Below are 10,607 nucleotides of genomic sequence, written 5' to 3'. Positions count from 1 at the left end.
ATTCCAGATGAGATGAGCAAGGAGAGTCGTCTGAGACAGAGACGGACAAAGAGAGAGAGGAGTGGGTGAAAGATGAGAGAGCGAGTGGGAGAGAGAGAGAGGAGTGGGTGAAAGTGAGAGAGCGAGAGAGGAGATGAGAGAGAGAGAGAGAGAGAACTAGAAGAGAGAGCGAATGGAGGTCTATACTGTTGTTTATTAGTTCAATTGCCCAATAAATGTCTTGGTGGGCCGAATTTTTAAGGCTCTTAACCGGTTGGCATACGCCCACTTGGCAGAGGCGTCCTCGCTCCATGTTTGGTGTCTTCAGTCACGGCTGCTTCTAATGTGGTTGTTTACAGGGACCATCAGTGATGTTGAGACCAATAACTCATAATGACTTGATTATCCCTTGTTCGGGGCCATTATCATAAACAAATCAATCCAGCGTCCTCTAAGAGGGAAAAGGCTGGGGTTGCCATCCGCTCTGTGGAAATTCCATATTCAGTCAAACTGGGTGGAGACATCGGGGAGCCTAATGGCTGACTGCCTCTCTCAGCATTGATTCAGCGGTCAACATGTTATTCTGCTACAGACCAGTCAAGGGCTGGTAATAGTCTTGTCTTAGACAGTAAGTCCAGGTGCCACCAGACACACAATCAACACAGCGGCAGGTTTCCCGGACACAGATTAATCTTACTCCTGGAAAAGGGTGTGCACTCACTACTTAAAGTCACTCTGGATAAGAGCATCTGCTAAACGACTAAAATGTCAAATGTAAAAATGATACATTCTACATTAAAAGTGCTTCTTAGCTGAGGAATAGGCTTCATCTGAGTCTGGGAAACCAGCCGAGTGCTCCAATGTAGGCCTATCATACACATTAAGACAGGACATACATACACACTTCATCTCATTCCAATGTCTCCATACAAAACCCTTGCACGATGTTGAGAAATAATCGCCAAATCAGTTGATCCACGGAGGGAAGGCAACGATCGGTACCGTCTTCCATTTCAAACATAATGACCAACTCAAATATCATCACCCAGCATACAATCTCCGGTCCTCTGCTAAGTGACTGCATACTGCAGCCTGTCAATTCCAGTTCTAATGATACACGGGCCATCTAATTGCACTCCTGGACGTTCCCCTGATTAGTGATTAGAGTTGCGTTTGAGGAAATAATTGCCATTGAATCAGAGTTGGAGGAGAGACGCTACGCTTCATGATGAAGGGGGTCGCCGTGGTCACCAGGGAAGATAACAAATACCAGTGAACCACGGAAATCAAAACAACTAGAATAGAACCTGGTTCTTTATTCATGGCTTACTGTCTGTGTCTCGAAGGACGCCATCACCTCATAAATGCTTACACCATGCAAGCATAATAGATTTCCACAGAGGTAGACTCTCTATGAGAATTCCAATCAGGATTGTTGATATGATCCTGGGTTGGCCTCATTGTACAATCGAGCTTCCAGAGGTATACACATAGGTCTACAGGATTCTACAGACGCTCAGTTGAGCCTTTGCTAATTTCAGATAGCTTCACTAAAAATAGAGCATTTTCCCAGCATTCTCTGTCCCTTGGGTGACAGTCTACATTTCACTGCAGGTCATCTTCCTCTTGTAAGAATAATTACCCCACTAAAAAGACCCCATTGCTATTGACCCTATTGCATGAAAGTATGATGTTTCAGACTGAGTGTTCTGTCATAGGCTCTGTGACACCATAGTATTCTCTGACACATAGAAAAACCGGATTGATGATTCTCCATCGTTTAGATGTAGCGTCTAGCCTAACTCAATACGCACCAACACAGTCTTAACACAGGAGTCTGAAGGCTCTGAAGGCTCCTCCAGAGCATCTTGATATAGAGTACTGAATTGGCCCATCCCCCCTCCACCCATCCCACCCCTCCTCCTCTCGCCCCACCCCTACACTCGGCCCCCATCCTCTCCACCCGGCCCCCATCCTCTCCACCCCCTTCCTCTCTCTCCTTCCCTCCCCCCACCACAGTTTGATGGTACAAGTGATGCCATGCTGATTGTTGCAAGAGAAGAAAAGTGGTTGTTTTATCTTTGTGTCAGCAACATTCCCTGGCCAGAGCTGAGGCCAATTACCCCAAGACACACACACACACACACACACACACCACCACGACCACTTACACAAGCAGAAACACACACAAAGCACGCGTGCACACCACACACACACACACACACCACCACGGACCACTTACACAAGCAGAAACACACACAAAGCACGCGTGCACACACACACACCCACACACACACACACACACGCAGAACTAAACACAATCAACCCAAACTCTGAAAATCACGTCTGCAGTGCAGGGGAAGACTTAAATTCTTAATGACATGTTGCATTGTGCAGTGAACAAAGGAAAAACCTACATACTCTCTCTCACCAACCAGCATGTTTTATTATTCTGTACAATATGGTACACATTTTTCAAACGTATAATAAACAAAGTCCAATATGTTGTTTCTAATGTTAGCTAGGTGGATAACATTAGCTAGGCTAGGGGTTAGAGTTAGGGGTTAGGGCTAAGGTTAGGAGTTAGATTAAAGGGTTAAGGTTAGGGGAATGGTTAGCTAAAAGGGTTAAGGTATGTGAAGGGTTAGCTAACATGCTAACCAGTTGCAAAGTAGCAAGTAGTTGCAAAGTTGCTAAATGCAAAAGTTGTCCGTGATGAGATTCAAACACGCAACCTTGGGGTTGCTAGACGTTCGTGTTGCTAGACGTTCGTGTTATATGCCAACACATGCACCCCGACCAACCACCCTACTTTATGTTTTGTCTTAAGTAACCTGTTTTATGTAACCATACCAACCGTAACATGTTATACTCATTTAACCTTCTGTCTTATGTAACCATACCAAACCGTAACATGTTATACTCATTTAACCTTCTGTCTTATGTAACCATAACAACCGTAACATGTTATACTCATTTAACCTTCTGTCTTATGTAACCATACCAACCGTAACATGTTATACTCATTTAACCTTCTGTCTTATGTAACCATACCAACCGTAACATGCTATACTCATTTAACCTTCTGTCTTATGTAACCATAACAACCGTAACATGTTATACTCATTAACCTTCTGTCTTATGTAACCATACCAACCGTAACATGTTTATACTCATTTAACCTTCTGTCTTATGTAACCATACCAACCGTAACATTTATACTCATTTAACCTTCTGTCTTAAGTAACCATAACAACCGTAACATGTTATACTCATTTCAGTGTCCGGATTTACATTTTACAATGTACATATAGTCTATTGAGACCAAGTGCTCAACACACACACACACACACACACAAATGCAGGTCCCTGGGAGTAGATTAGGTTTTGGCAGGGTCTCAGCACTCCGACGAGAGGGGAGAGGGAGTACGAGGAGGCCACTGGTTAATGAAATGGGTTGAGGAGGCCTTTCAACACCACCCAACTCAAGGTCAAGATCAAACAAGATTTTACCTCTAATTGAAATTAGATTGTCTATTGGCGAAACTCCCAGTGGACAGCAAGGGGAATTAGTGAAGCTGGGTGGGGCTGTCAGGGTCTGGGTTGGTGTGTGGAGGGTAATGACCTGATATGGAGTTTACAGTCTTGGGGTGGAGGGTAGAGGAGCTGATGTGGAGTTACAGTCTGGGGTGGAGGAGCTGATGTGGAGTTTACAGTCTGGGGTGGAGGAGCTGATGTGGAGTTTACAGTCTTGGGGTGGGGGTAGAGGAGCTGATATGGAGTTTACAGTCTGGGGGTGGAGGAGCTGATGTGGAGTTTACAGTCTGGGGGTGGAGGAGCTGATGTGGAGTTTACAGTCTGGGGTGGAGGAGCTGATGTGGAGTTTACAGTCTGGGTGGAGGAGCTGATGTGGAGTTTACAGTCTTGGGGTGGAGGGTAGAGGAGCTGATATGGAGTTTACAGTCTGGGGGTGGAGGAGCTGATGTGGAGTTTACAGTCTGGGGGTGGAGGAGCTGATGTGGAGTTTACAGTCTGGGGTGGAGGAAGCTGATGTGGAGTTTACAGTCTGGGGTGGAGGAGCTGATGTGGAGTTTACAGTCTTGGGGTGGAGGGTAGAGGAGCTGATATGGAGGTTACAGTCTGGGGGTGGAGGAGCTGATGTGGAGTTTACAGTCTTGGGGTGGAGGGTAGAGGAGCTGATATGGAGTTTACAGTCTGGGGGTGGAGGAGCTGATGTGGAGTTTACAGTCTGGGGGTGGAGGAGCTGATGTGGAGTTTACAGTCTGGGGGTGGAGGAGCTGATGTGGAGTTTACAGTCTGGGGGTGGAGGAGCTGATGTGGAGTTTACAGTCTGGGGGTAGAGGAGCTGATGTGGAGTTTACAGTCTGAGGGTGGAAGAGCTGATGTGGAGTTTACAGTCTGAGGGTAGAGGAGCTGATGTGGAGTTTTACAGTCTGAGGGTAGAGGAGCTGATGTGGAGTTTACAGTCTGGGGGTAGAGGAGCTGATGTGGAGTTTACAGTCTGGGGGTGGAGGAGCTGATGTGGAGTTTACAGTCTGGGGGTGGAGGGTAGAGGAGCTGATATGGAGTTTACAATCTGAGGGTAGAGGAGCTGATGGGAGTTTACAGTCTGGGGGTGGAGGAGCTGATGTAGAGTTTACAGTCTGAGGGTAGAGGAGCTGACGTGGAGTTTTACAGTCTGAGGGTAGAGGAGCTGATGTGGAGTTTACAGTCTGGGGGTAGAGGAGCTGATGTGGAGTTTACAGTCTGGGGGTAGAGGAGCTGATGTGGAGTTTACAGTCTGGGGGTGGAGGAGCTGATGTGGAGTTTACAGTCTGGGGGTGGAGGAGCTGATGTGGAGTTTACAGTCTGAGGGTTAGAGGAGCTGATGTGGAGTTACAGTCTGGGGGTAGAGGAGCTGATGTGGAGTTTACAGTCTGGGGTAGAGGAGCTGATGTGGAGTTTACAGGCACCAGGGGAGCTAGCGGTTGTGATAAAATGTTCATTGGGTGCATCCCAATTCCTCAAAGACTTCTTTGAGGGTGAGGGGGTGGTGGAATGACCATCCTTCAGTGTGTGTGTATATAGAATCTCGCTCCAGGTATACAATCCTAATAAAAAGGAAGACGATTGTAGTCCCAGGAGACTGGAATTGTGTGAGGGACTCCGTAAGCTCTTCCTACAGGCTCCTTATCAGACCCCACCACTCAGAGGATCATCCTACTCATTGGAATTAAGATTTGCGTGGCTGCTGGCTCCGCCATAAGTCTGACTTCATCTCCCTCCTCCATAAATGTGTAATGTACCTGCTTCAGCACTTGCCTTGGATGCAAGTTCATTAACAGTGCTGTGATTTCTCATCTCAGAGTCGCTCCTAAGCAGAGAAGGAGACGAGGCCAAGATGGAATTTGGGGCCTGCATTCTCTGCTTTTAAAAGCACATCCATTCAACGTCAATCTCAACTTTGCCAACAGAGACAAACTAAACATGACAGTGGGATACACCGAGTGGATAAAACATTTGGAACACCTTTCCATGACAGACTGACCAGGTGACTGCTATGATCCCTTACTGATGTCACCTGTTAAATCCACTTCAATCAGTGTAGATGAAGGGGAGGAGACAGGTTAAAGTAGTATTTTTAAGCCTTGAGACAATTGCGACATGGATTGTGTATGTGTGCCATTCAGAGGGTGAATGGGTAAGATAAAATATTTAAGTGCCTTTGAACGGGGTATGGTAGGTGCCAGGCGCACCGGTTTGAGTGTGTCAAGAACTGCAACGCTGCTGGGTTTTTTCAAGCTCAACAGTTTCCTGTGTGTATCAAGAATGGTCCACCACCCAAAGGACATCCAGCCAACCTGACACAACTGTGGGAAGCATTGGAGTCAACATGGGCCAGCATGCCTGTGGAACGCTTTCGACACCTTGTAGTCCATGGCCCAACAAATTAAGGCTGTACACACTTCCACCACGCCCTCACCCCCATCCTACCACATGCATTCTAAAAGATTATCAATCTATCACACAACAATATTTATTTTACCAGGTAAGTTGACTGAGAACACATTCTCATTTACATCAACGAGCTGGGGTATAGTTACAGGGGAGCTGAATGAGCCAATTGGAAGCTGGGGATGATGAGGTAGGCCATGATGGTATGAGGGCCAGATTGGGAATTTAGCCAGGACACCGGGGTTAACACCCCTACTCTTACAATAACTTTTTTAGACAGGAAGAGTTCCTCCTACTGGTTCCTCAACACCACTTACAGCAGCATCTGGTCTCCCATCCAGGAACTGATCAGAACTAACCCTGCTTAGCTTCAAAGGCAAACCAGCAGTGGGATGTAGGGTGGTATGCTGCTGGCCAAATACAACATATCAAACATAATATATCAATATAACAAATCAAACATATAAAATATAATATATCAAACATATCAAATATAATATATCAAATATATAAAATATAATATATCAAACATATAAAATATATCAAACATATCAAATATAATATATCAAATATAACAAACATAACATATCAAATACAATATATCAAACAAATCAAATATAACATATCAAATATAACATATCAAACATATAAATATATCAAACATATCAAATATATCAAACATATCAAATATAATATACTGCTCAAAAAATAAAGGGAACACTTAAACAACACATCCTAGATCTAAATGAAAGAAATAATCTTATTAAATACTTTTTTCTTTACATAGTTGAATGTGCTGACAACAAAATCACACAAAAATAATCAATGGAAATCCAATTTATCAACCCATGGAGGTCTGGATTTGGAGTCACACTCAAAATTAAAGTGGAAAACCACACTACAGGCTGATCCAACTTTGATGTAATGTCCTTAAAACAAGTCAAAATGAAGCTCAGGAGTGTGTGTTGGCCTCCACGTGCCTGTATGACCTCCCTACAACGCCTGGGCATGCTCCTGATGAGGTAGCGGATGGTCTGAGGGATCTCCTCCCAGACCTGGACTAAAGCATCCGCCAACCCCAGGACAGTCTGTGGTGCAACGTGGCGTTGGTGGATGGAGCAAGACATGATGTCCCAGATGTGCTCAATTGGATTCAGGTCTGGGGAACGGGTGGGCCAGTCCATCGCATCAATGCCTTCTTGCAGGAACTGCTGACAGACACCCGCGACAATCAATGCCTTCTTGCAGGAACTGCTGACACACTCCAGCCACATGAGGTCTAGCATTGTCTTGCATTAGGAGGAACCCAGGGCCAACCGCACCAGCATATGGTCTCACAAGGGGTCTGAGGATCTCATCTCGGTACCTAATGGCAGTCAGGCTACCTCTGGCAAGCACATGGAGGGCTGTGCGGCCCCCCCCAAAGAAATGCCACCCCACACCATGACTGACCCACCGCCAAACCGGTCATGCTGGAGGATGTTGCAGGCAGCAGAACGTTCTCCACGGCGTCTCCAGACTCTGTCACGTCTGTCACGTGCTCAGTGTGAACCTGCTTTCATCTGTGAAGAGCACAGGGCGCCAGTGGCGAATTTGCCAATCTTGGTGTTCTCTGGCAAATGCCAAACGTCCTGCACGGTGTTGGGCTGTAAGCACAACCCCCACCTGTGGACGTCGGGCCCTCATACCACCCTCATGGAGTCTGTTTCTGACCGTTTTGAGCAGACACATGCACATTTGTGGCCTGCTGGAGGTCATTTTGCAGGGCTCTGGCAGTGCTCCTCCTGCTCCTCCTTGCACAAAGGCGGATGGGTAGCGGTCCTGCTGCTGGGTTGTTGCCTTCCTACGGCCTCCTCCACGTCTCCTGATGTACTGGCCTGTCTCCTGGTAGCGCCTCCATGCTCTGGACACTACGCTGACAGACACAGCAAACCTTCTTGCCACAGCTCGCATTGATGTGTCATCCTGGATGAGCTGCACTACCTGAGCCACTTGTGTGGGTTGTAGACTCCATCTCATGCTACCACTAGAGTGAAAGCACCGCCAGCATTCAAAAGTGACCAAAACATCAGCCAGGAAGCATAGGAACTGAGAAGTGGTCTGTGGTCCCCACCTGCAGAACCACTCCTTTATTGGGGGTGTCTTGCTAATTGCCTATAATTTCCACCTGTTGTCTATTCCATTTGCACAACAGCATGTGAAATTTATTGTCAATCAGTGTTGCTTCCTAAGTGGACAGTTTGATTTCACAGAAGTGTGATTGACTTGGAGTTATACTGTGTTGTTAAGTGTTCCCTTTATTTTTTTGAGCAGTGTATATCAAAAATATCTGAATGCAGATTCCTCATCATACTGAGAAGGGACTTATGGGACTTGTATATGAGACCTGTGCCTCAGATGAACACATTAGCATGAGTCAGCTCTTTACTTCCTGCTCAAAAGGCCCATTAAGGCACCTCAGGCCATTCTTTACAGGCCACCAGCCTGCCAGTCAGGCCCAAACAGCTGTAGTTTCCAGCTACCTTCACGGGCCGCCAGCCAGCGAGCCAGACACAAACAGCTGTAGTTTCCAGCTACAGTCACAGCTTCCCTCTTCATTTAAGCTTGTGGTATTCAGTGACATTATCTGGGCCAAGGTTGCACATATCCAGTAGGCCAGCCGTTCTTCCCCAAGGCAAATTTATCTAGGCCTAAATTCATTAGAAAGCAATTCCTTATGCGTGGCAGCTGCTCTATGGGATGGGGACTCTATGACAGGGTTTCCCAAGCTCGGTCCTGGGGCCCCCACTGGCTGTATAGTGCTAGGGCAAAAAACAAAATGTGCACCCATGTGGGGCCCCAGGAACGAGTTATGGAAACTCTGCTCTGTGGGATGGGGACTCCCATTCTCTTCATTCAGCCCAGTGTTGGCCACAGTCACAACCAACTGTAAGAAGGAGTGCATTATTCGTCATGACAACCTAATTCACTAGCATCCGAGAGTAAACTTCACAAGCCATCAGTGTCAGGGGTACTTCCCCACCTCCCCCCTTTTAACACTCAGAAGTGACAAATCAGCTCCCGCTCGCTCACTCCCTCTGCACGGTGGCGCACTCGGTCTCGGCTTCAGACTCGTTATTCCCCTCTTCATCACTTCAAAAGAAAATGAGTCTTTTCAGCAGTCTCTGTTTTCCTATATACACACTGAACAAAGATATATTTGACTGAGTTACAGTTCATATGAGGAAATCAGTCAATGGAAATAAATTAATTAGGCTCTAATCTATGGATTTCACATGACTGGGAGTACAAATATGTATCTGTTGGTCACAGATACCTTCACGGTATTTTTGCCCATTCAAATTGCCATCGATAAAATGAAATTGTGTTCCTTGTCCGTAGCTTATGCCTGCCCATACCATAACCCCACCGCCACCATGGGGCACCCTGTTCACAATGTTGATGTCAGCAAACCGCTCGCCCACACGACGCCATACACATGGTCTGCGGTTGTGTGGCCAGTTAAACGTACTGCCAAATTCTCTAAAACAACGTTGGAGGCAGCTTATGGTAGAGAAATTAACATAAATTCTCTGGCAAAAGCTCTGTTAGACATTCCTGCTGTCAGCATGTCAATTGCACGCTTCCTCAAAACTTGAAACATCTGTGGCATTGTGTTGTGTGACAAAACTGCACATTTTAGAGTGGCCTTTTATTGTCCCCAGCACAAGGTGCACCTGTGTAATGACCATGCTGTTTAATCAGCTTCTTGATATGCCACACCTGTCATGTGGATAGATTATCTTGGCAAAGGAGAAATGCTCACCAACTGGAACGTAAACAAATTTGTGCAGAACATTTTAGAGAAATAAGCTTTTTGTGATTATGGAATATTTCTGGGATCTTTTATTTCAGCTCATGAAACCAACTCTTTACATATTGTGTTTATATTTTTGTTCAGTGTAGTTTGTTTTCACTCCCTCTTCTCTTTACCCACTACAGTAATCTCATCTGGCCAAAAACAGAGAGAGCTGTTTGTTTGTTTTAAGACATTTTGGGCAAAATATAATCTAATCCTAGATAAGGCTGAAATCAAAAGTACCAAATCATCAGTTAAATTTATAAAAGCCTTTTTACATCAGCAGATGTCACAAAGTCATGTCAACTCTCAATTCAAAATGCCCCCCAAAACCAGGTTGTGTTGCCTTTCGCATGGTTCAGGTGCTTGCTCTCTTTTGAGTCCACTTTCCTAGGACCACAATTGTTGCGCACATTCATAGTAAAAAGAGGCAAGAAGAATCGCAGCAATCTGTAGAACACAGTAATTATATCACAAAGACAGGAACAATCACAGCAATCTGAAGAACACAGTAGTTATATCACAAAGACAGGAACAATCACAGCAATCTGTAGAACACAGTAATTATATCACAAAGACAGGACCAATCACAGCAATCTGTAGATCACAGTAGTTATATCTCAAAGACAGGAACAATCACAGCAATCTGTAGAACACAGTAGTTATATCTCAAAGACAGGAACAATCACAGCAATCTGTAGAACACAGTAGTTATATCACAAAGACAGGACCAGGCTAATGAATGTGAACATTGGATGGCTTCCTTCCAGGTGGTACTCACGGCACCATTAATCAAGTGAGTTTCCCCCTATATGACAACAAAACTAATTGATGC

This window comes from Salmo trutta, chromosome 8 (genome assembly GCF_901001165.1).
Source record: "Salmo trutta chromosome 8, fSalTru1.1, whole genome shotgun sequence".
In the NCBI taxonomy this organism is placed as follows: domain Eukaryota; kingdom Metazoa; phylum Chordata; class Actinopteri; order Salmoniformes; family Salmonidae; genus Salmo; species Salmo trutta.
The sequence above is the reverse complement of the archived record's forward strand: the minus strand, read 5'-3'. Positions refer to the sequence as shown.